Consider the following 25407-nt stretch of genomic DNA (forward strand, 5'->3'; position numbering starts at 1 on the left):
TCCAGGAAATATTCTTTGTGATGGCACAATACAGAGATATAGGCTGTAGGCTTATTGTGCGCGAGGAACGAGATCGGGTAGCAGTGATAGCTTATTGGTTTATAGCTCGGCCCTGAATGGGGCGGTCCGAGGTTCAAATCCCAGGTACTTCTGATTTTACGTTAATGGCTTTGATACTAATTATAACTTGCTTGGAGGGTGGAGGAAAACACAGTGAGGAAGCCTATATACGCTTCAGAGTTCTTTGAAGAAAAAGTTCTCAAATGTGAAGTCTACTAATACGCGCTTCATCATAAATAAATTAATATCCCTAGAGTGAGAGCGGCTTTTTTATAATATAGGACTAGCAGACGAGCATGCATTCCTGATGGTAAGTGGCTACTGCCGCCCATGGACATCTGTAATCAACCCCAGATAGAATTAGATATTCTACCTGAGGTCGGTCACAGATGCGCCGCTACCCCTGAGGACTAAGCTGGAACGCCTCGGAAAAGTATGTCTCCCTTGCCACAGCCTTCAAAACGGAACCCAACAGCGCCTAACACTGCTGTTATTAGGCAGAAATAGGTGTGGCGGTGGTGCCGCCGGATTCGAACCACAAAGGGTTCTACCACCTTCAAAAGTGGCTAAAGTTATAGTCCACCATACTGGCCTGCTATTAAATAAGGATCGATAGACTTACCTTACTTACACACCTAAGAGAATTTTTTTTTTGGAAATCAAATAAAAAGACAAAACTCTACGAACTCTACAAATTGATTGGATAAAAAATAGGTTAAATTCAGTACTTTCATTGATAAGTTAATATAAATCAAAATACTTATCTTTATGAATAAATAGATATTTTATTTTTGAGTTTTCAAACTAAAACGGGAAACGTGTCATAAATTTGCGTACAAAATGAGTACCTACTGTTACGTACAAAAAACGGACAATTTTATTCTATTACTATTGCTATTTGCTGAAATTTATGTAAGTACGCGATCCGCCGATGAATTACTTCGCACAGCTACAATGAGATTGCATTAAATATTTATCAGGCCCCACATTTTAATATCAAAGCCTTTGAGTAAGAGCGCGAACTGCCTTATTTATGGCATTGTATTTCACTTCCGGCGACGTAAAAGCCTCAGTTTCATTGTTGTTAATGTGCCCACTGGTGTAAGCCCACTGTTGGGGTACGTGGACTACAATACGTAAGTACGAGTATATTCGACAAATTTCATATATGCATGCGTCTTTTGAACGATTTGAAATCTTTGAAAAACATTGAAAAGATTTTACTACTTCCTGAATCTGTTTTATTGCCTTTTAACTGCGAATAAGTTGCCTACTAACTATATTTATTTGTAGCATCACCTTACGTATATTTAAAGATAAGTAGATCTATACTCCTATTAATAGATGTATATATGTATAATCACTATCTGTATAATTGAGTAAAACTGAGCTATATAACTAAGTACCTTAACAAAAATCCAATAATAGGTAAGCTTATTACAGATTTACCAATGTCTACTGAATTGTATTGAAATAGAAAAATACGCAATTTATATAAACGATTAATCTAAAAGGGATTACGCTTGTAATATCCCAAAAATAGAAGAAAATAAATGCACATATTATAATCATCCTAATTTCCCCAATAATTGTAGGATTAAGTAAGGATTAAACTCCCAACTCCGAATTCATTTCCATCTAACATTCCCCAAAATGGATGGCAAAATGGATACGTACTGCTGGCAACATTTGACAGGTGATTGACGCTATCTTGCAGTGTTGCCCGCAGCGCCTAAAGTTTTTCGAAAAGCAAATTTTCATTGCGTCAAGATGCCTTAAGATGTTATTCCGTTATCTGCTTTGACTTAAGAGCATTTTCTGATTAGCGACTTGCTTCAAGTTGGAATTAAAGTTATGAGTGTTCGCAGGGTTTGATGTAAAAGTTTTATCGTCCATTTAAGTAATAACATTATATATTTGTTCATGTACCAATTATCAAAACGGTCAATCTTTGGCCAGACAGATAACTTCTAGATACTGAATGCTTACTTAAAAATAATTTTCTACACTCATAGATGTACATTAGAATTCGCTGTATGTGCTATGTGTAAACACAAAGGCGAGTAAAGAAACACACAGCACACAAACAGTAATCTAAATAAGAATGTAACTCAGTCACTTCGGGGAGTGAAACGGATCAGATCAGATCAGTATCAGATCAATTTAGTTAAATCATTAATCAAAAATAGGGCAAAGTTCGGTGCGTTAAGATAAAATCAGTGTTGTGTGTCGTGATATGTAACCTAAAATAGATTAATCTATCACTAGTACTTGTCAACGGTTTCTACCCGCCACCGCAGTTTCGCCCTGACCACGATCCATGCAACTGGAGCGAAATGGCAGAAAAATAAATTAAATGCCGCGTATTGTAAGTACCCGTTACATATTAAAAATCATTCATCATTCAGAAATCTGAATCCAATATAATGCCACGTATATTCACAATTCCGGACACGCGACTAAATAACGCAGCTGCTCAGTCGCAAGTACGAAAACAGCCTTAGGAAAGCTTCATTAAAATACCTGAGTTATGGCTGGAGGTCTGCAATTTGTCACTGAGATAAAACTGTACGTGAGATGAATTATCTTAAACAGCGTTCGTCTTCCTGAATAATTACTGTCACACCTTTTCGTTGGAATAAAGTGGTCATTTCTTTCTTTTTTTGAAAAACCGTTTGTTGCCGTATGTTCGCTGTTTGCCGTGATTTTAGATACTGAAATAATTTTGACTTGGTTGTTTTAAATGGTTTTTCTAGGCCAAGAATATCTCACTTATCTCTTAGAATAATACCTAATATGTGGTTATTACACTGATGAAACCACTTTTTATGTGATTGCTTAAAAATATAGCTTATGTCACTCCTGCAATTTAGATGAATCGAAATATCCCTCATACGTTAAAATCTGTCAAGCTGTTTGCTGCCAATAAATTAGATAAGTAGAATACAAAATAAGTACCTTTAGAAATAGTGCTTTAGTACTGCACCCGTACTTAAGCCGTTTTACGTACTAATTTCGACTACCTTCCATTTTCTCAGAAGCCTTGATATTACAAATTTAATCTAAAGAAGCACTAATAAGTTTTCGTCACATTCCTACCTACAGCGATGGAAGCAATGAATAAATTTCCCAAGTTCGTTACTGCGAGAATCAGTTGCGTAGCCGCGGTGCCGATGTAAATTTATTTCATACATTTCCCGCTATTGTGAAATCCTTTAATTTTCGGTTGAGGTCGTGGGTTTTTTTTACGTAATTGTACGTGCCCTTCGAACTTTGTAGTAAAATTAATTAAAAAATGTAACAATATGACATCGTAAGAAATTCGGTTTAAAGTAATTGGAAACTCAGGAAATTAAACGGTTGTTCGAATCCCAGGCACAGGCCTCGGATTTTAAAAATTATGTACACACTAGTTTCTGCCCGCGGCTTCGCCCGCGTTTAAAAGAAAATAACATGACATACTAACATACCTACATAAAACAGAAAATTCGTACCTTCATTGGAATGACAGTGGGGCCATCTGGCGAAAATTGGTCGTACCAACTCTGAAACCTTCGTGGGCTCATGGACAACAACTTTGCTAAAGATCATCACTTGATCAAAGGCATAGTTTACGATTAAATCCTTACTAATATCGATTAAAATAATTGATTTTTTGGGGCCAAAAGATCGATTCTCCGATTAATCGATCTTAGATCGCCATCCCTAGTTTCCGTGGGATTTCCGGGATAAAAACTATCCTATGGCATTTTTCGGGTTTCGGGTGCAATTTCATTAAAATCGGTGCAGTGGTTTAGGCGTGAAGAAGAGACAAACAGACAGAGTTACTTTCGGATTTATAATATTTGTAAGGATGTATATTAAAAAGTGTAAGAATTAATACCAACTTAAAAAAAGAAATACGGAATATTATTGAATGTTAACCATATCAATCACAATTGTTTCAATTTTGAATATTTAAATAAATTTCCTTAAGAAGCTTAAAATAACTTTTGACTTAGTTTACATAATAATAATCAGTAAGAAATAGAGAAGAAGCGCTTAGAATGTTTTCATATTTCTGCAGCATTACTTTAGCGGCGGAAACTATGAATAAATTTTCGAAGTTCATTACTACGCGAATCATTTTGAAAGCACTGCGGTGTCAATATATTTTTTAAAGATTTCATCGTATCTAAGTAGATGCATTTAAGTATATATTTCTTGCTTAGTTACCCTAAGTAATTCAATCTCAAAAATAATTATCTTGTTATTTAGTTATAAATTTATTATACTTGTTTTAACATAATAAAAATTTAATCTTAAAAATAATTTTAAGGAACGGCCCAATTGTAAATGATTGTAAAGAACATAAATATAATTTAACCGGTTTGTTTAGTGGTTTCATGTATTTACACTTATGCGCTAAGAGAAATGAGAGTAATATGTTCACTGATAGTTATCGTTAATTTTATTTCCTTTAAATTTATCTAATCTATATTTTTATTATCATTGCATTGTCGGTCTATAAATATTTTTCTACCTTCTCTATGTCCGACGTCAGCACTATCGCAGTGCAATTCAATAGAAATATAAATTCAATTCTAGAAATATAGATAGTAAAGGGTACTTATAACGTTCACATAACATTCCTGCAGCGGAAGTAATGAATAAATTTCCGAAGTTCGTTACTGCGCGAATCAGTTGCGTAGCGCCGCGGTGCCGATGTAAATTTATTTTATAGATTTCCACAGTTTGTGTAGAGGTAGTGTATTTTATAGTAAGACTCATTAAATAAGTGAGTTTATATTATTGTTTTTCTGCATTTAAGGTGTTCAAAGTAAATTGTTCCCACTAATAAGTAATTTGTTCACTTTCTGTTTAATTTACCTATACTGTTATACTGATTGTTTATTATCATTACATTGTCGTTCTATAAATATTTTTCTACCTTCTTTCTGCCTAACGTCAGCACTATCCCAATGCAATTCAATAGAAATATAAATTCAATTCTAGAAATATAAATAGTAAAGGAGTACTTATAACGTTCACATAACATTCCTGCAGCGGAAGCAATGAATAAATTTCCGAAGTTCGTTACTGCGCGAATCAGTTGCGTAGCGCCGCGGTGCCGATGTAAATTTATTTTATAGATTTCCACAGTTTGTGTAGAGGTAGTGTGTTTTATAGCTAGCTCTATACAAATGAAGTGACTTTATTTTATTGTTTTTATGCATTTAAAGTGTTCCAAGTAAATTATTCCCACTAATAAATAATTTGTTCACTTTCTGTTAAATTTACCTATACTGTAATTCTGATTTTTATGACCATTGCATTGTTCTTCAGTAAATACTCTTACTTTTTTTCCTTCCTTCTGTCTAACGCCAGCACTTCGATAGAAATATAAATTCAATTCTAGAAATATAAATAGTATAGGAGTACTTATAACGTTCACATAACATTCCTGCAGCGGAAGCAATGAATAAATTTCCGAAGTTCGTTACTGCGCGAATCAGTTGCGTAGCGCCGCGGTGCCGATGTAAATTTATTTTATAGATTTCCACAGTTTGTGTAGAGGTAGGGTATTTTATAGCAAGCTCTATAAAGTAAGTGAGTTAATTTTATTGGTATTTTAAATTAACTTAACGAACGTTTAAACTACTGAAGTACTTACATGGATATGTTGGAATTGAAATTATCACGTATTTTTTATTTTATGTTTCTACATACTCGTAGTTGTTAGATATTTATGGAATTAATAGATTCATGAGAATGGTCATTGTCCAGTATATGGTCCTAATCATCATCATCATCATCAACCCATTACTGTCCTACTGCTGGGCAAGGGTCTCCTCTCAGAATGAGAAGGATTAGGCCATAGTCCACAGCGCTGGCCAAGTGTGTATTGGTAGGCTTCACATACCTTTGAGTTATTTTTTCTTTTTATAAATCTCTCAGGTATGCAGGTTTACTCACGATGTCTTCCTTCACCGTTTAGCAAGTGATAATTAATTTTTAAGTAGGCTATATTAATAAACTAGGCTATTACTGCTTATGGACCTAATGCAACCTGTAAATTAAATCAATTACAATTTGAATAGTACACTTCACATACCTTCATGAAAATTATGGAACAGTCACACACATATAGATATACTAAACATGTTTTACGTCACCGTTAAAGTATGTCATAATCATAAATAATTTGTTACACTTGTATCACTTCAAAATATCAGAGTACCTTGTAATCGGCCGTAGACAAGATATCGAAATTCATCCTCTTTGATTAAGCTGAGTAGGTATGTACCAAAAAATCCTCTGAGGACTAGTTACGCCTTATTTTTGTGTTATTAATTCAATTTCGTATCGAGATTGGAGCTGTGAGCCCATTATCCTTTATAATATGATTTACTTTGATCTCGAGTTACTTTCCTCGTTGTTTTCTTTTACATTATTCTGTCTCTTTCACACTTTACTAAGAATAAGAAATGCTGAATATATAATGCTCAAGTGCTAATAGGCCCGAAATCACGCCATTCAAATAAATGGATTTTACTTTGTTTTATGTATTTAATCCACTTTTTCTTTTTGTTTAATTATTTCTGAGATATGTTGTGTACTATAAAAAATATAGAACTAATATTAATAAAATATGTTATTTCTTTAATTATAAGTAATTACTTGTGTGAAGAATGTTACATAATATATAACATACTAGTGGTGCCCGCGGCTTCGCTCGCATTTTAAAGAAATAATATGACATACATAAACCGGAAAAATTGTACCTGCATTGGAATGACAGTAGTGCCATCTGTCGAGGAGTGTCTGAGGAGTTCAGTGACATACACATGCACATAAGAAATATATATATAAAGATTGTTAACTGTCGTAGAATCTATAGTTTAATTTCCGGTGGATGTATTTTACAAAAACATTTCATATCCAGGATTATTAATTAAAATTTCAACATTTCAGTACAAATGAGTGAACAACATATTGGTAAATAATTTTGGAAAATACATACTGTCAGAGTGTCAAAAGCACGAAGCTGAAACGGTTCAGAGATATTCCGAATGTACGCACTTATCAATGATGAAATTAATATTGAATTTCAATGATTCACTTCATTCGCAATGGGAAACAGATTAAGCGGTTACCCATGTGCACTGAATACCACGCAGAAGGTAGGAAGAGGTTTAAAGATCCGCTAGGTACCTACATAATGTCCCTGTAGTCTCAGGAATAGAATAGGACTACGGTATCTACTGCCTGTCGTAAGAGGCGACTCAGAGGGGGCTTCCGGGGTTGCAGACGGCAAGAGTGGGAGGGAGCCCGAACCGTCCAGCAAGCAACTCCGGGAAGGACGACGGTATATGTAATCACAAAACGTCGTAAGCACCAGATGGTGTGGGTGGGGCCAAAAGTGCTCCCCTCATGGCAGAGCCCGATCGGCGCATCGCGCTTGGAGGACTCGTGTTGTGTTCCCTCGGAGATCCCGGAGTTCTCCAACAAGCGCTGAGGACGGCCACCGGAGGGGTTTGAGTGCGGTAAAAATCCCACATAACCCGGCGTCGCTCTTAAACAAAAAAAAGGTACCTACATAAATTTTTATGTTGATATTATAACCCTTGAGGACTAAGACTTACGACATTTAACATTGCATTTAACATTGCTACCTTGGCAGACATCGAACCTCGAACTATCGTCATGGCACTGCACAGCCGGCACTATTATTCGCGATTGTATTCGATACAACAATTTATTACTCCACTCTTATACGCTAAATTTACTCTAAACACAATGAACGTGAACAAAACTACTTCTCTTACGTGCATATACCCAATTGTCTCACGCACTTAAACTCTATTGCAGTTGTAAAAGACATTTTCGTTTGAATAGCACAAAGAATATGATTCCATTGGCTCTCATCTCATGCCTATTTGAGAGCTCGAAACTTCAATTGTGATCCAGCCGAAACTTGGGCGGTGGCCAATACAATCTTATTGAAACTTCGCCGTTCTTCGCTCGAAAACGGCCCTCAGTTCCGCGATTCGGAACGATCTTTAAAACAATTTGAAACGCGACTGATTGATTATCTAATAAAACTTTGAATGCCCCCCTAATACAGTTGCTTATCAAAAGCTGGCAACAAGCTCCGAGTTGGCGATTCATTCAATTTTCAAGCGATTTATGGGAAACTTCCGTTTGAGTCGCAGTTGTGAATCACGACTTATAAAAGTATTACATAAATATGTATCTACTTTATTTTATTTCGAACTGTCACTCATATTTCTGAACGCATATATTTCCGTGGCGCTAGTGAATTGCAAAGTACCTATATGCCAAGTAAGGCAAAATTGGGTTTTTCTTTCGGGCATGTAAGGAGTAATTCAATCAATATCTTCATATTATAGCATTTATTATACTTTTATTTTGTTGAATAAGTACCTAGTCATCAGCAACCTCTTACTGCCCCACTGCTGGGCACGCGTCTCCTCTCATAATAAGAAGGATTAGGCCATAGTCCACCGCGCTGGCCAAGTGCGTATTGGTAGACTTCACATACTTTTGTGTTTTTTTTATAAATCTCTCAGGTATGCAGATTTCCTTACGATGTTTTCCTTCACCGTTTAGCAAGTGATAATTAATTTCTAATACGCACATAACTTTGAAAAATCAGAGGTGCGTGCGTGCCTGAGATTTGAACCTCGGACCTCTTGATCGAGAGGCCGAGTTTCTTAGCCACTAGGCTATCACTGGTATCAACCTAGTACCTAGTAGAAAACATAAATTAATTAATTAAGCCAAGTTGTATACTTTTCATAAATAGCATAAAACCAGTTGAAAATGGTTTCTTTAGTTTTTTAATTTGTAAAACTACTTCACATAATGTATGTACCTAATGTTATGTATGCGTATAAATATAGAGTATATGTAACGCCCCCTTTTATATGAAAATCCAATAATGTACAACAGAAAAAAATCGAATCATGTTTTATGTTTAATTTGTAGTAGGTACATAACCATTAAAAAATGGAAATTATTTTGATTTTGATTTAACACTTTCATATATTTCAAAAATAACACTTCAATTACTTTCATTCGTTATTATAGATCGTTCGCAGTACGTCTCCGTAACTGTCAGATTGTATTTAAACCGGGGCCAAATTGCGTACATAATTACCACCGTTAATCTGAGGTATAACCGTTAATGAAACAGAAAACGAGTTAAACTTTTAAATGCCGCCATGAGTGCAAGCTGTTTCTCAATTTGCGTAATTTGGCACTGTTTTGCGAGTTTACGCGCTACGCTGGGTGGGGGTATTTCAAAGAACTGTGCAGTAATTAGTTCGCAGCTGTTATTGATGGTAGTGATTGGTCTAGGTCTTTGAATCCTTTGTCCCTGTAGTACCGGGACCAGAATAGGGCTACGATATCCCCTGCCTGTCGTAAGAGGCGACTAAAAGGGGCTTCCGGGGTTGCGGGCGCCAAGAGTGGGAGCGCAAACCGTCCAGCTAGCGCCTCCGGGAAGGACAGCGGTTTGTGTGGTCACATATCGCTGTAATCACCAGGGAATGTGAGACGAGCGTAAATTGCTCCCCCAGGGCAGAGCCCGATAGAAGGGCATCGCGTTAGGAGGACTCCGGTTGTGTTCCGTTGGAGATCTCCACCAATCGCCGAAGATGGCCACCGGGGGGGTTTTAATGCGGTAAAAGTCCCACATAACTCGGCGTCACTCCCATGGCGTCGGGTACCTTTTGAAGGTTTCCCCCTCGTCAACAAAAAAAAAAGGTCTTCGAATCCTATATACGAATATAAGTAGCAACGCTTTAAACTGTTTCTATGTACATTCGCTGCCACGTGTCACTTGATCTTATCTGTATTGTTGCGGTAGTATGATAGAGTCGTTTTGATTGAAGGGACATAAATAATATAATGTAGCTAGCTGACCCGTTTTTAAATGTTAACTGTGAACAACTCTTATCACTTAGGGGTATGAAAAATAGATAGTAGCCGATTCTCAGACCTACTGAATAGGCATATAATATTTGGTGAAAATCGGTAGAGCCGTTTCGGAGGAGTACGGTAACTAACGTTGTGACACGAGAATTTTATATATAAGATAAACTTTGGTCACCAATCTATAATACTTCTATCTGCTATAGCATATATTTTATAATAACTCCTATTCGCGACTTCGATTGCGGGTAGTTGAGATTATGCAAATCGTGGTCATTCCATAGGTAATTTCATGGGACAAAAGTATTAAGTGCATGGACAAAGTACTAAGTTCTGTCAAGAACATGTTTAGATAGATGTTTCTCGTACAATTTGGCACTTAAATACAATTCATGCACGACTTTTTTCTAAAATTAACTTCATTTAGTCTTCACAAAAAATAATGTTAGAAAATAATACCCATAAAAAAGACGAAATTGTCTTGTCTGCACTCATGACCTGAGGTACATCACCAAGTTCCAATCAATGTGACGTGACTAATTAATCCAGTTGAAGCTCACTTTCAGCTCTTCTAACAATATAATTACACCATTAATAATCTTAATTACAAGCCACGGATTTCAATGATAAAGTTCACTGGATAATGATGTTTGACACACACAATTATTGTGAATTATCGTTGGCGTGATTAGATGTGACGATTGCTTAGACAAATAGGGATGGGATTGTTTTAATCTACCTAAATATGTTAGTACATATGTAATTTATTTCATTAATTTATAATTTGCTTATCATTGTCTCTTAAAGCTTATGAACTAGTGGATATTTTCCATAAATACTAAAATATTATAGCTAAGCCAATAAGCTAAGTATATAATTATTTTATGATTTGATGTTTTATAAAATATAAAAGCAAACATTTATATGAATAAAAATATTTGCTTTAAACCAGTCATTTTATGGATTGCAATAATGTTGAAGCTAACTTTTTGAATAATTTAAGCTTAAGTTTTGTGATTATTAACTGCTACTATGTTTATATAAGTAGAGACAGACTAGAATATTACAAATAGATGTTGTATCTGTGTCTTATTCTCTGTCACATAACATATAGTATATACACAAGACTTAATTATTTTTTATTATATTTTATTTTAATACAGATATTACCTATATGTAACAGTCTGCTAAGTAAATACCACAGAAACGCTTCACTCAAACAAAAGTTTATGCTAGATTAGCCACAAGCGTTCCTACTCTAGAGGGTCTGAATCTATGCATTAATTCTGATGAAATCCTATGTAGCCAATGAAGTGGATTTGCATGGTTTACAGTCGAGACGTTTAGCAAACATTTTTAGATTAAATAATTATATTTACGGGTTAAAGTACATATGTTTGAGCAAATGTAACTACTAAGTACTGTAAACAATAATAAAAGTTTGGAAAATCCAAAAGTGCACGACTCATAATGCTCATTTAATTATGAAATATAAAAAAAAAAAAACATAAGTCGTTCAAAATTAATTGCCGAAAAAACAGCTGTAGTAGGAAGAAGGTACTGCACAAGCGCCCCTGGTGGAATAAATGTACATAATATCTATAGATATATCACCATCCATATGTTAATTTTCTATGAATATAAATAGATGTATGAAATGTAATGATCGTCGATTAGAATTTTTTTTTAAAAATTTTAACTCTAATGATGGATTTTTTCACAAGTTACAGTGTTTTCAGGTTTCACACATGACGGACAGGAAAATTGTTTGACCTATTTTGGTGTTTTTTTCCAATTCTATTGCAGTAAATCAATTTTTAAAAAGTATGGAATTAATCTCCATTAAATTATCTCGACAATAGTATGCAAAATATCTTGATTTCGTGAACTATCAAGGCTATAATAATAAAAATAACCGCCAAAATGAAGCGAAAAAAATTTTTCGATTGTAAGGCACTCTCTGATGCTTCGCATCATGAGTCGTGCAAAACATTCACTGGGAAAATTCTTACATTTACCTCATATAATTGCGATAGTAAGCAGCGAATAATTATAACTCGTATTTAACAAAAATATATTGACCGTTAAGCTGACCCATTTTTAAATGTTAAGAGTGAACAACCCTTATCACTTAGGGGTATGAGAAATGGATAGTAGCCGATTCTCAGACCTACTGAATATATGCATATAAAATTTGGTGAAAATCGGTAAAGCCGTTTCGGAGGAGTACGGTAACTAACACTGTGACACGACAATTTTATATATAAGATATTTTTTGCTGTTTCTTTGTTGATGATTTAAGGTATGATTGTATGAATGAAAAAAAATGTAAGATGGAGTATTGAGTAGATCAATACTCTTTACCATACTCTGGATGTTTTTCGAGCATACTTAAGTATATCTTATTATTTGAGACGCCCTGCGGCGCAAATGAATTAACGGGTTTTAACATAATATGAGGGGTCGTTGGATTCGTTTTAATTGTGCGAATGACAGAAGCAATTTTGAAACAGTCGGTTTTTTTTGTTTTTAAAATAATTCTCTAATAATTATTTTAGGTTATATGAACCAAAAATATCAACTTTAAGTTTGTTCACCAAACGTGACGTAAGTGTGTAGCCAATCTAAGGGGCTCATAGCAGCGTTTAGGGGCTAACAACAGCGCTGCGGGGGACACGAGGGGTCCATTAGTAATACAAGTGCAGCAAAAAGGTTCATGTAATGGATTTCTCGTGTCCCCACTTCGTAAGGTCCAAGTTCGATCGGTAGATCGTTGCAAGATTCGCGCATTTAATTGTGGATAGCAATTGAAGGTGGTATCGATTTGGATTTATAGGTGATAGAACTTGCTTCGTAGCTCAAGTAGGAATATCTAATCTTATATGGAGTTGATTACAGATGTCCATGGGCGGCAGTAGCCACTTAATATCAAGTGGACTGCATGCTGGTCTGCTACGCTTATATTGATTTTAAAGGCTTGTGAAGCACTTATTTAAGAATAAAATGTTTTAAATCGCCATCAACAACCCATTACTATTTCATTAAGGTCTCTTTTCAGAAGAGTTTAATCTATCTATCGGTTTAGACTAAGCCTTTCTCTTTCTAAGCCCACTGTATGAACCTGAATACGCTGAATAACTTCAGGTTGGTAGACTCCACCTTTGAGAACTTTAAAAGTAATTACAGTTGAGAAGGTTCATTACGAAGATTTTCTTCACATTTAAAGCAATTGATAATTTATAGTACTCACAGAACTTCTAAAAATATGCATTTGAACTTCTCTCCCTTCTTTATACCATTTATAACTGTAGTCCTTTAAGTTCAAAATGCCCGGATAACTCACAAATAATGTTATCTTAACATAAACTACTCATATTTTTGGTATGCGAAAGATTTTTTGGAACAAGATAACTTTTATATTAAAGCAAGTAGAAATTCCACTGTTTAATTAGGCTCACGAGGCATTCCACGGTCTTTTATAAAAAGGCTTTGTTTTTCACACAAACCGTAGAATGTTAACTCGTTTTTGGTGCTCTGCCAAAAATACGTTTATAACGGTTTTAGTTAACCACGAATGTTTAACTATTTTGCGTAATAAAGATGCAAAATACGCAAGTATAAAACTGAATGGGTATTGCTAGGGATGCTAGTCAATATAATATCGATGAAAATCGATATTTGTATCGAATGTTGCAATTACAACCGATAGTATCAAAAGTTTCGCGATATTATACATAAATAATTCAAAACTTTTACAATATATTCAAATAGAAAGACCTTTTTCTATGATGACGATGGCGTTCATTATTTATTTATACTTCAAACGATTAGTCATATTTTCTTTAATCTTAGGTACAAATACTCTCGATTAAATATGATTTAAATATAAAAGATCACATTGAAATCGGAGCACACGTTTGAAAGATAAGATGACGTAGATAGATATACAGAGACACACGTTAAATTACTATCACCCCTCTTTTTTGGTGTCGGGGGTTAAAAATAAGTGTTATTTGTTTGATATTTAAATATGTTATTAAATTTTGAAAATTTAAACTTTATATATTTTTGTCTATAAAATGGATGTAAGTATTGATTTTTGCATATTATGACCAACCAATAGTATCTGATAAATTAATATCGTTTATTTAAAAGTTGTCATGGCTTCCTCTAAACTTTAACACTTGTCAAGTACATAGTACCATTTTCAGGATGTTGTCCTTGAGAAGTTCCCACTCAAAGCGATAAGGTAGGGAGAAGTTGGGATCGCTTACAACTTCTACAAGCGTACGACGTTCAAAGGACAAAGCTATCCGTTTATTGTCTCCGACAAAGAATTTCGGTTACTTTTGTTTCTATTTAATGTTTCAGGTATGAAGAATAATTTCGGATAATATTGGTACAAATAATATAGAAATAGCAAATATGTATGGTGTCAACTTTTTATTTGATCTTTAAACAACTAGTCAGGTTTTCTTCAATCATAGCTAAGAACACTCGGTTAGACACACTTTCAAATAAAAACCACTTAAATTTAGGCCATCCGTTCGAAAGCTACGGTGGCATTGAAATAAGACTTTAAGCGTCAGGGTTTAAAGATAAGTAAACATTGGTTTAACATCTAAATGTTAAACCAATGTTTAAAAACAAATTTTTAAAAAGGGTATCCTGTCTGTGGACTAACACTAAGGAACGAATTTTTGATATTATACCCCTACGAGGGCTATTCAGGAGTTGAAAGTTTGTTTGAAAATCTGCCAATTTTTAAGTAATGCAATGCCTATTTCAACTTTTGTTAACGAGGGGGAAACCTTCAGAAGGTACCGTGGGAGCGATACGGGGTTATGTGGGATTCTTACCGCACTAAGACCCCCTCGATGACCGTTCTCGACGCTGAGTTGAGGACTCCGGGATCTCCAAAGGAACGCAACCGGAGTCCTCTACGCATCTTGCCCCGTCGGGCTCTACCCTGGTGAGTATAAAACTCGCCAAATCATCTAGGGTACGACGGTACCGTGCTAAAATAGGCTTAAGGGGGCAAAATAAGGATATTAAGTTTGTATTATATTATGTTATGATTTACGCGTAAAAATTCGCTGGCAAAGCTACTTCCAAAATATATACTTAGACACAAACGTACATTCAACTAAGAACAGCGGGTGGTTTAGAACTAAGAGGGTCGGTATTGTTCACCATTCGTCGCCGCCCCCCGCGGTGTGGTACGCGCTTAAGTGGTTCAACTTACTGAACATTTTCACAATAAGTTTCTAGTTAGGAAAAATCATTATTGTAGTATTAAACGTAATTTACGATCCAAAGTTAATTTATAATGGAAGTACTTACCTACAAACTGATTGTTGTTAGTTAAAATTACTAGAAAAATAATCATGAATAATGTCTAATGCTAAATCTCAAATAAGGTCTTAATTAAAACGACAGAAAACCTCTTATTAGCCATAGATTAGTAAAGATTACTCACTCCTAACAAGAAAATGTACACATTTGAGAATTGAAACAGTTGCGTAAAAAAATTTTGCCACGTCTCCGTGCTAAAATGTCCCTAAAATATTTGAAATTATTATTATAAATTATTTAATTATCATGAAAATTACGCAGTATTAGTTATTTATTCGTAAATTTTCTCTAGAAATGTTTTTATTTGTCAAGAATTCAAAAAAAGAACTTACTCTAATAAGTCATTTGCGGCTTCATTCAATTTCAAGGCGGCGAAATATCCATACTAATCTATGTTATTAGCAGACAAAATTGTTCAAAAAAAATAAACGAAAATCAGTCATTTATGAACAAGACAGGTTACCAGCGGGTATTCGGAAAATAAGTGGTTTTATCGTCCACTATTCGTTTCTAAGCCGCCGTGGTGCACGCTTAAGTGAGTTTCCAGGTTACACATGCCCTGAAATATTTCATGGAGTAGGAGCTGTTATATAAAGATGATTTGCGGGTTTCTTGTGCACTGCGCTTGTACGTGGGGATAAGTTGTGAACTAATTATTGTTGTTGTTTTCAAAAGTACTGCAAAGTTAAAACTAATTTTCTATAAAATGTTTGTTGGGCTTCATGGTGTGGGGATAATGGAGATTACTTGTGTGAACACAAAAAAAAATGTGCTGAATTGAAGAAAGACAAGTAAGTTAAGATGAGATGAAGATAAAATAAGATGAAATGAGACGAGACGAAACGGATGACAAGAAAAAAATGATTCAATTGGTATATTGGTATTTATTGTTAATTTAAAAACAAATTGAAGTTTGAAAGTACAACAATATTTCTTTTATTTGTTGTGCGAACTCATTATTAATAACAAAAGAGATCTAACGGGTACCTACTTATTTCTTTGATGTACAGCAACATAAAAATAACTAATAGATACCGTACCGTACCGTGTATGTAATAAGAAAAACCCATATTAGCGATTGGTTTTGATCTCCCGTTGTGATATGAATTGAGACCTTGTTTCATATAATATTTCATGACCGACGTCTTATTATATCACAGTGGTAGGTAAAATGGTTAGCTATTAATTTATCTCGTGCTTGTGGTTTATATTTTGTTTTGTTTTAGTAAGTTTTCATGTTCCATTAATATGTCGGGTAACGCTTTTTGTTAAACCAGACTTCGTGTGTAGTGGCTAATACAGGCCATGTTTCTGCTATTAAGTACATATTTTACATGTCTTAAAACTGTTCCTGCGTTATATGACATCCGTGAAGCGTATAATTATAATTATCTCATATAAAAAAAACTGTGTTACTTTGTTTCTAAATTTAATGATTAGCTTCTTTCCTTTTTACTTATTTATTCTTCTCCTACTATATGCTATCCCTTAATTTATGCTTGATTTTACATATTAGTAGTTAAAATTTTAATTATTTTGCACCCTACCTATTTTAATTCATACTCTCTTTAACTTCTCACCCTAAGGTTGTCTGGAAGAAATCGCTGTTTTAGCGATAAGACCGCCTTTTGTGTCGTCCTAAATTGTATGTTTTTTTTTTATTTTATGTTCTACATCTGGGTACCTACAATAAAGAATATTATCATTATTATTATCTGCAGTGTGTTTTTATTTATACTTCATATTAAAATATATGACATAGTTCATTCAATAATGTACAGTAATTTTGACGACTATCTTGAATTTGCTACTTTTTATTCATAACAAATTCGTCTGTGACTTTCATACTTATTTAATTGTCTCTTTCAGGTGAATAAGAGTACACTCAGTGGATGTTCAAATAAAATTAATTTTATACGTCACAGGCAAGCTAAGCATTGAATTAACAGCCTAGAAATAGTGTAGCTTATAAGAAAAATATAGTTGTTAATAAACCAATTAAATTATTCCTCATGATCACTATTATCACAAATATATATTATATTGATATATCACAGATATCCTAAAACTTATTTCAGGAGTGAGGTAGAAACTCACAAACCCAACAACCTAGTTAGAAAGGGCGAGCTTACGACAGGCCACTAACTATATTAGACCCAAAAAAGACGAACTGCACTGTTACATAAACAATGGCACCTACACACGTATATAGAACCCACATTACCGTAATAAAGCTGTAAGTGTCGGTTGAAATGCAGCTTTGCTCGTAAACTAACATTAGAGCTTCGTGAAATATGCTTACCCTATATCTCGTGCTTGTGACGTAACATCCTGTTTTTCTAAGGAAATGAAGGTGGCGGGTACAATGAACTGTTTTCCTTTGTAAAATGTAAAAAAATATAATACGTAATAGAATAGCTTTACTTACTCTCGCGATCTTTATAATTTCTTAGGGTTAATATAAAAATGCTTAATTCTTAAGTGGCGCCCATGGATATCTGAAATCAATCCCAGATAAGTTTAGATTCCTGCCTGGGGTCAACACATGCGTTGCTACCTTCGAGGGTCAAGATGGGACGCCTCTATACATAGAGAGGTTTTATAGTACGAATTTCCGATTTCCGATCCAATTTCGATTCGATTATTATATATTAATGACTTGATATTTAAAACTAGTAGCTATCTAAATCTATTACCTATTTCGGCCTCATAACAATGTGATTAAAAGTGTTATTTGATAAGTATAAATACTAACACGAAGTTTTCCGACCTAGTCCTTAGGGGTAGGAAAAATCACATCCATGAGCACGGTAGCGTTTCTCAATATAACTATTTAGTATTATAGTAGTTTTAACTGACAATTACAGTAATTGATAGGCGTTTAAATGACAAATACAATGTATTTACTGGATTCAGTTTAACTGTAGACAAAAAACGAAATGCTTACCAACACAGCATCACCAGTTGTAATTGAGATAATATTATTTTTGCTTAAAAGCATTTTTACGATTGCACTCCAAAAGGCTTTTATTCTTGAAAATTATCTTTTTGACGAGCGTACACTGTCTCTGGGATTTTATGATAACATGAAAATTTTAGTACAAGTGGTAGGACCGTATTGCCGAGTTGTTACACCGAGGTTTATTAAGCTATAGGCGATGGATTATTGTATAGCTTCAAATAAACATGTTATTTTAATGCAATATACTAACCACAGACCTATTAAGATATAGGTCTGTGATACTAACCTATTAGCGCTACTTACCTTTCTTGCCTTATAAAAGCAATTTTAGGTTTTTCGAAAGGTGTGTCAAGAAATACAATTTTTCACGAGGTATTCTAACAGAACTCAAGGTTGTAGTCCACATGGTAATGATTAGCTGCTGCCACCCATGCCCATTTATAGTCAACTCCAGATAAGATAAGAGGGTCGGCAACAAATTCCTTGCTAAACCTGAGGACTGAGTTGAAAGCCTCGGACAATTAAGTCTTCCTTAGCACACCCATCAAACCATAATACAACAGCACTTTACTACCTTTATTAGGCAGGAATAGGTGTGACACAAAGAGCTCTTCCACCTTAATTCTCGCAAAAAACCACGATTTTCTCGCTTACTCGCTTCTAGCTATTAGTACGACACGCCATCTCTTGTCATTCAACGTACCGGCCGTAATACCAAACGTATGTTGTTTAGTGTGAAAAAAGTGGCATAAATATTTTATTTCTTCATATAAACCGCGGGCGAAGGTCGCCTGATCGTCGTGATCCATTACCCCTGCGATAATATGGAAACAATTTTGAGAACTCGATACGAATGCACATTTCGATATTTTTACTTTTATTTCTTAATAAGATCGGAGTTATGGTATGGCAGCAGAACTGATAGCCAAGGTTAAGAAACTCGGTCTCTTGATCGGGACCGAGGTTGAAATCCTAGGCACGCACATCTGATTTTACAAAGTTATGTGAGAAAACCTGCATACCTACCTACTTGAGAATTTAAAAAAACGTTATCAAAGGTGTGTGAAGTCTACCAATTCGCAATAGGCCAGCGCAGTGGACTATGGCCTAATCGTTAACATTCTGTGAGAACACCCGTACGCAGTTAGTCGGTTCCATATAGATTTTAAACAAAACAAAGGCATTTCTTTACCATTCAGCATTTTGAATTACAATCCCTATTGAACCCAGTAACACATTAAATATGTAACACAAATTACCTATCTATATTTAGTTTACAATCCTTTGTTCTATATTCTGAGAGTTCCAAATACTGTACTCGAGTAAACTGAAATAAATTTGCCAACAACAAACTTTGTTGTTTTGTCCGTTGTTCTCAACCGCGGCCTGATGCGAATTTCATAGAACATTAGTATGCGAGTTTGCTTGCGTTTTGTTATAGGTATTATGTGTATGTTAGCAACGACGAATAGCAGTGATAGCCTAGTGGTTAAGAAACTCGACCTCTCGATCGAGGGGTCCGAGGTTGAAATCCCTGGCACGCACCTCTGATTTTTCAAAGTTATGTGCGTATTAGAAATTAATTATCACTTGCTAAACGGTGAAGGAAAACATCGTCAGGAAACCTGCATCCCTGAGATTTAAAAAAAAAACTAAAAGGTACGTGAAGTCTACCAATACGCACTTCGCCAGCGCGGTGGACTATGGCCTAATCCTTCTCATTATGAGAGGAGACCCGTGCCCAGCAGTGGGACAGTAATGGGCTGTTGATGATAGCAACGACGGTAGAAGAAAGAATAATAAATTGTCAAATGAGAGTATTAACTAAAAATAGGCGTATAAAAGGACACTGTAGATCGCCTTCTGGGCAGTTGTTTACCGACTATTGTAAAGAACGTTACTATGCCACTTTTGTTGTCGAATCTATGATTTGTATGCTTACTTGTTATTTTGTTAATAGTAAAGTAAAATTGTGAAGTAAAATGTTATCGGTTTGTAAATGTTGTTTTTAAATAATTTCTTGACGTGTTTTTCTAACATGTAATTATGTTTGTTTGGCACATTCGATAAGTAATAATGCTTTTTAGTCATCCTTGTGAGCTGATACGGGAGAAGGGGGCTGCACAGAACCCTTGAAAATGGTCAAACCCTTAGTGGTTCAACTGCGAAGGCCTTTTTCCGGCGAAATACCAGCAGTGATCAGCATATAAAAGGCGTTCAAACTTCGTCCTGTGATCCTAGTCCTATCCTTAGTACAAAATAGCCTACGAAACAACTCCTATTTTTATTACATTTTAAAAGTCTATAAATGAAATTCTAAAAACTCTATGAACAATTCAAATCAATACAATTGGGTCATTGACCCACACGTTAGAGATTTAGTTGTTAGTAGTAGATTATACTTGGAAAATAATTGTAGGGTGATCTAGGACTCTATTTTTATATTAATCATGTAGTTGTATGATGATATATATTTTGTTTCTTGTTATTAAGGGCTACCGACAGAACTATATGTTATACAAGACTTGCAAGGTTATTTCCTAAATTATGTGCACTAAGCTATCCTGCTTACGGCACATAATTCCATTTACAGGTAGTCACAACATGCAAAATAATAAGTGGTTATAAGACAGGTAGTTAATACAGTTGCGTTTAAATTAGTGTTTTTTTTATAATATAGGAGTAGCAGACGAGCATGCAGTCCACCTGATGGTAAGTGGCTACTGCCGCCCATGGACATCTGTAATCAACCCCAGATAGGACAAGATATTCCTATCTGAGGTCGGCCACACATGCGCCGCTACCCCTGAGGGCTAAGCTGGAACGCCTCGGAAAAGTCTGTCTCCCTTACTTCCTTCAAAAAAGAACACAGCAGCGTCTAACACTGCTGTTATTAGGTAGAAATAGGTGTGGCGGTGGTGCCGCTGAAGTCGAACCACAAAGGGTTCTACCACCTTCAACATATATATTAAATTTGATTGACGTAGAGAGAAAGTTATTTATTGGCTTTATATTTTCTGTGACTGACTTCTCAAAAGACTTTTTGAACTATGAAACAAAAGCGTCGAAATAAGTATTACAATTTTAGACTAGTAAATTGGATACGACGCAAAAATATAGAAGAATATTTAGACCTCTTTATACTTCGGGTGCTTGGATAAATAATAATATGATATGTACACTACTAACGCGATAGACTAGAAGGTTATACCTTACTGGATATACCTTACATCTCAGAAACCACTGGACACCACTGAAGTTCTTAATTATTTTTTTTACATATAATTAATTTGAATACTAATGTGAATTTATATTGGTACCAAATCATATCTTTAAGTGGAAAGGTAACGGAGTTATGATAGGGAAAAACTCGGTGAAAGGTTTTGTGTAGCACACACATAGGCTAGTGCTTTCTTAGGAACTGCTTAAAGGCTTAAATTTTCCCAACGTGTTTAGATTATTTTAATACGTAACAGTTACAGTATATTTTTAAAATTAGGGGCATATTAAATATTAACTATTATTTGCTTGAACAGTAAAAAAAAACTTCGTAAGAAAATTTATATGCGAAGACTGTATACTCTACGCGACAATTAAAGTCCGTTGTCAATACTGAATCTACCCAAATTTAGCTTCGAAAGACTATTTCATCATTTTATCATTTGACAACTTTTGCGTAATTTTTTAAGATACCTACTGCCTACGTCCCTCTCACTATTAGAGGAGACCTGTGCCCAGCAGTGGGAAAGTAATGCGTTGACGACGAGTGGTGGATTGCAGTTTAAAGTTTCCATTTAACTCCGTACAGATCTTGTAAATAATGTGTTTGATCTTCATAACATGTAAGTGGGTAGTACTAAAAATTCTAAATTTATTTTCATGACGCTTTACGACCAGTCGTTGTCTTGCGCTCAGCGAGTTTATACATGCGTTGTATTGTTACTAATTTCTGATAATTGCTTGACTACCCGCGTGGCTGGGCGGTCACCATGCCAGTGTGATATGCAGTGGGTTCCGTGTTTGATCCCCAGTCGGGGGTCTAAATGATAAATGTCAATTTGTGTTCAGGGTGTGGGTGTTTGTGTTTTGGACTTTGTGTGTCCATGGCACCCATAGGTATTTGTAGTGTAGCACAGTCAAGTGGTGAGTGTACAAAACGTTTATATCTGTGTGAATTCGCTGTGTATTGGACGCTTGTGTGTGGATGTGAGCGTAGAAAGCATCTGTGTAATTTAGCCGTGCTATCGTGTTTGCTTTGTGAAGTGCTAAGAGACTGTTAGCACGGACGTTCTTGCCACAAACGTGCAAGATGTGGAATGAACTTCCTGAGGTATTCCTAGAGCGCTATGACATGGGGCTCTTCAAAAAAAATGTGCAAAAAGAGCTCTCCTTCAAAGCCGGCGATGCATTGGCGACTCCTCTGGTGTTGCAAATGTTCATAGGCGACGTTGACTGCTTTCCATCACGTAGTCCGTCTGCTTTATCGTTAGACTCAAATATATATAAAAAAAGACAAAACTACTCCTCAAGAAGACCAGGCTATGGCTACTTGTTCAAGCTACGTGACAACTCCGTACACGTAATCAGACATGATTGTCGGCTGCATATCGACGTTGAAGGCAAGGTTGGTGGTTTTCTTTTCTCATCTGCTGGTGTAAGGATTGTGTGTGATATCTCCTAAAGCCAAAACATTATTATTTTGTTGTTTTATTCCTGTTTCATATAGGTCCTATGTTTATTGCTTTTCCAATTTCGCGACGTATTTTACTTGTACTGTAATTAGTTCTGTACCCAAAGGGAAAAACGGGACCGTATTACTAATTTGCCTATCAAAGATTGGAATTTAATCATTTCTAGCTTACAGACATTTTCAAATAGGTAACTATCGATCTTTCACAGGCGAAAATTTAAATACATTGATTTTTAATGACGGGCGTAGGTACATCAAAGTGTGTTCGAACTTCACCCATTAGTACATTACAATACGAGGACGAAAATTTTTTTTCTGACAAGTGTGAGTTTGCAGGCCGAGCCGCAGGCGAGGACTGCAATCACACGAGTCAGAAAAACATTTTTCGTCCGCGTGTTGTATAAAATTTTATATTACGGGGTCGGAAATGGGGGTTTTGCGCACGCGAAGCGTGCGTAAAACGTCCATTTACGCACGCCGTGATATAATAGTACATTACGATACGAGGACGAAAAATTTTTTTCTGACAAGTGTGAGTTTGCAGGCCGAGCCGCAGGCGAGGACTGCAATCACACGAGTCAGAAAAACATTTTTCGTCCGCGTGTTGTATAAAATTTTATATTACGGGGTCGGAAATGGGGGTTTTGCGCACGCGAAGCGTGCGTAAAACGTCAATTTACGCACGCCGTGATATAAAATTTATTATAACTTAACATAGAAACGTATTTCAATAGAAACAAAATGAAATAAAACGTCGTCAAACATAGAAAAGGGTAGAGTTGCGTTGAACAAAGAGCACTCAATTCAATAAAAGGTGTAGCGAGCTTTACGGAGAACGGCGTTATGCAACAATGCTAAGCTATGAATAAAATCAAAACATAACTACGTAGACATTTTAATAATAACAAAATAGTTTGAAGGGTGCGGTAAGGGAAACATACTTTTCCGAGGCGTTTCAGCTTAGTCCTCAGGGGTAGCGGCGCACCTGGCCGACCTCAGATAGGAATATCTATCTATATATATTCTATCTGTGGTTGATTACGAATGTCCATGGGTGGCAGTAACCACTTTCCATCAGGTGGACTTCATGCTGGTCTGCTGTATCCTATATTATAATAAAGACCTATATTTGAGAATATACTACTTAAGACGATCCGCGTGGTGGTCTGACGCGCAAACGATTCCGGGTTCGATCCCTGGTCAGGCAGATATCCGAATGATGAATTTAGTTACCTGATCTGGGTCTGGTTGGTTGTGTAATCGTCTTTGCGTGTGTTTATCGTATCCACGATGTAGGGTAGGTACTTCAAAAGGTACCCTATGCCGTGGGAGCGGCACGGGGTTATGTGGGATTCTTACCGCATTAAAACCCCCCCTGGTGGCCGTCCTCGGCGCTGCGTAGAGGACTCCGGGATCTCCAACGGAACACCGGAACCGGAACCGGAGTCCACTTAGCGCGTTGCCCCTTCGCCTCACCAAGCTCACGATGTAGGGAATCCTAGTTAGGCTTTAAGTATCGAAAACGTTTTTTTAAGTACCTACCTTTTCCGTGTAGCCGTGTACATAATTATGCAGTCACTGACCAGTCGAAGACGAATGATTACGTAGTGACGCTCTGGTGCAAATTATTATATAATTATTTATTATTTGATAAATAAGACACCTTTAAATACAAAAAAAAATATTATTTAGAACTATGTGCAATCTTGTGTTCAGTTAAAATCAGTATAAGTTTTTTGAGAAAATAGTTCACGCATTTCTCTTGCATAACGCCATCCAATTCCCCATACATATTTTCCATATTTGCTGTGTGTTTTACTTATTGTGGTATAAATATAACACCTTTTGTTCCGTCACCTTTCTTGTTTCGTTTGAAGGTAAGAAATGTTAGTAAATATACCAAGGACATAATGTAGGTTAGAAATATAAGGCATTCATAGAATTATCAACCCTTTAGTGCCCTATTGGGTACGGATTTCCTTTTAGAATAATAGTAAATAGTTCTAAGATCCGAATTAGGGATACCCTTCGCCCATCCGTTTAATGTATTAAAAGTATTTTATATCAAATTCAGTAGGTAGTCAGCCGCGCTGGCTTTGTGCGAATCGGTAGACTTTACATACTTCTAAAAACTTTAATCTTCTTAAAAAACCTCACTCTTCTTTTGCCGTTACAGCGAGTGTTGGGCTAATTTCTAATACGCACAATTTTGAAAAATTAGTGGAATTCGAACCTCGACCCACTGATCCAGAGCTGGACTTTCAACCACTAGGCTATCACCGCATTACTATAAGACGCCACTACGATGAGAGGTCAAATTTTAAACCATTATCTATCATTGTTCAGTTTGACCACGTTATGAGGTAGAAATGTGTGTCAAAGCTCTCGCATATCATGAGGG

At 35.7% G+C, this 25407-nt stretch overlaps 1 protein-coding gene across 1 annotated transcript in view; it reads right to left on the bottom strand.

Moving 5' to 3' along the window:
* LOC140748942 (uncharacterized) overlaps positions 1-22439 on the bottom strand; it is a 459083-nt gene extending 436644 nt beyond the window's left edge. The window contains exon 1 of the mRNA XM_073081907.1: positions 22429-22439. The gene's annotated coding sequence lies outside the window, so the exon portion shown is untranslated. The remainder of the gene's footprint in view (positions 1-22428) is intronic.
* Positions 22440-25407: the final 2968 nt, after the last annotated feature.

Source organism: Epargyreus clarus, unplaced genomic scaffold (assembly GCF_041222505.1).
Source record: "Epargyreus clarus isolate Ecla_fem2 unplaced genomic scaffold, WU_Ecla_fem_2.2 ptg000017l, whole genome shotgun sequence".
Classification (NCBI taxonomy): Eukaryota; Metazoa; Arthropoda; class Insecta; order Lepidoptera; family Hesperiidae; genus Epargyreus; species Epargyreus clarus.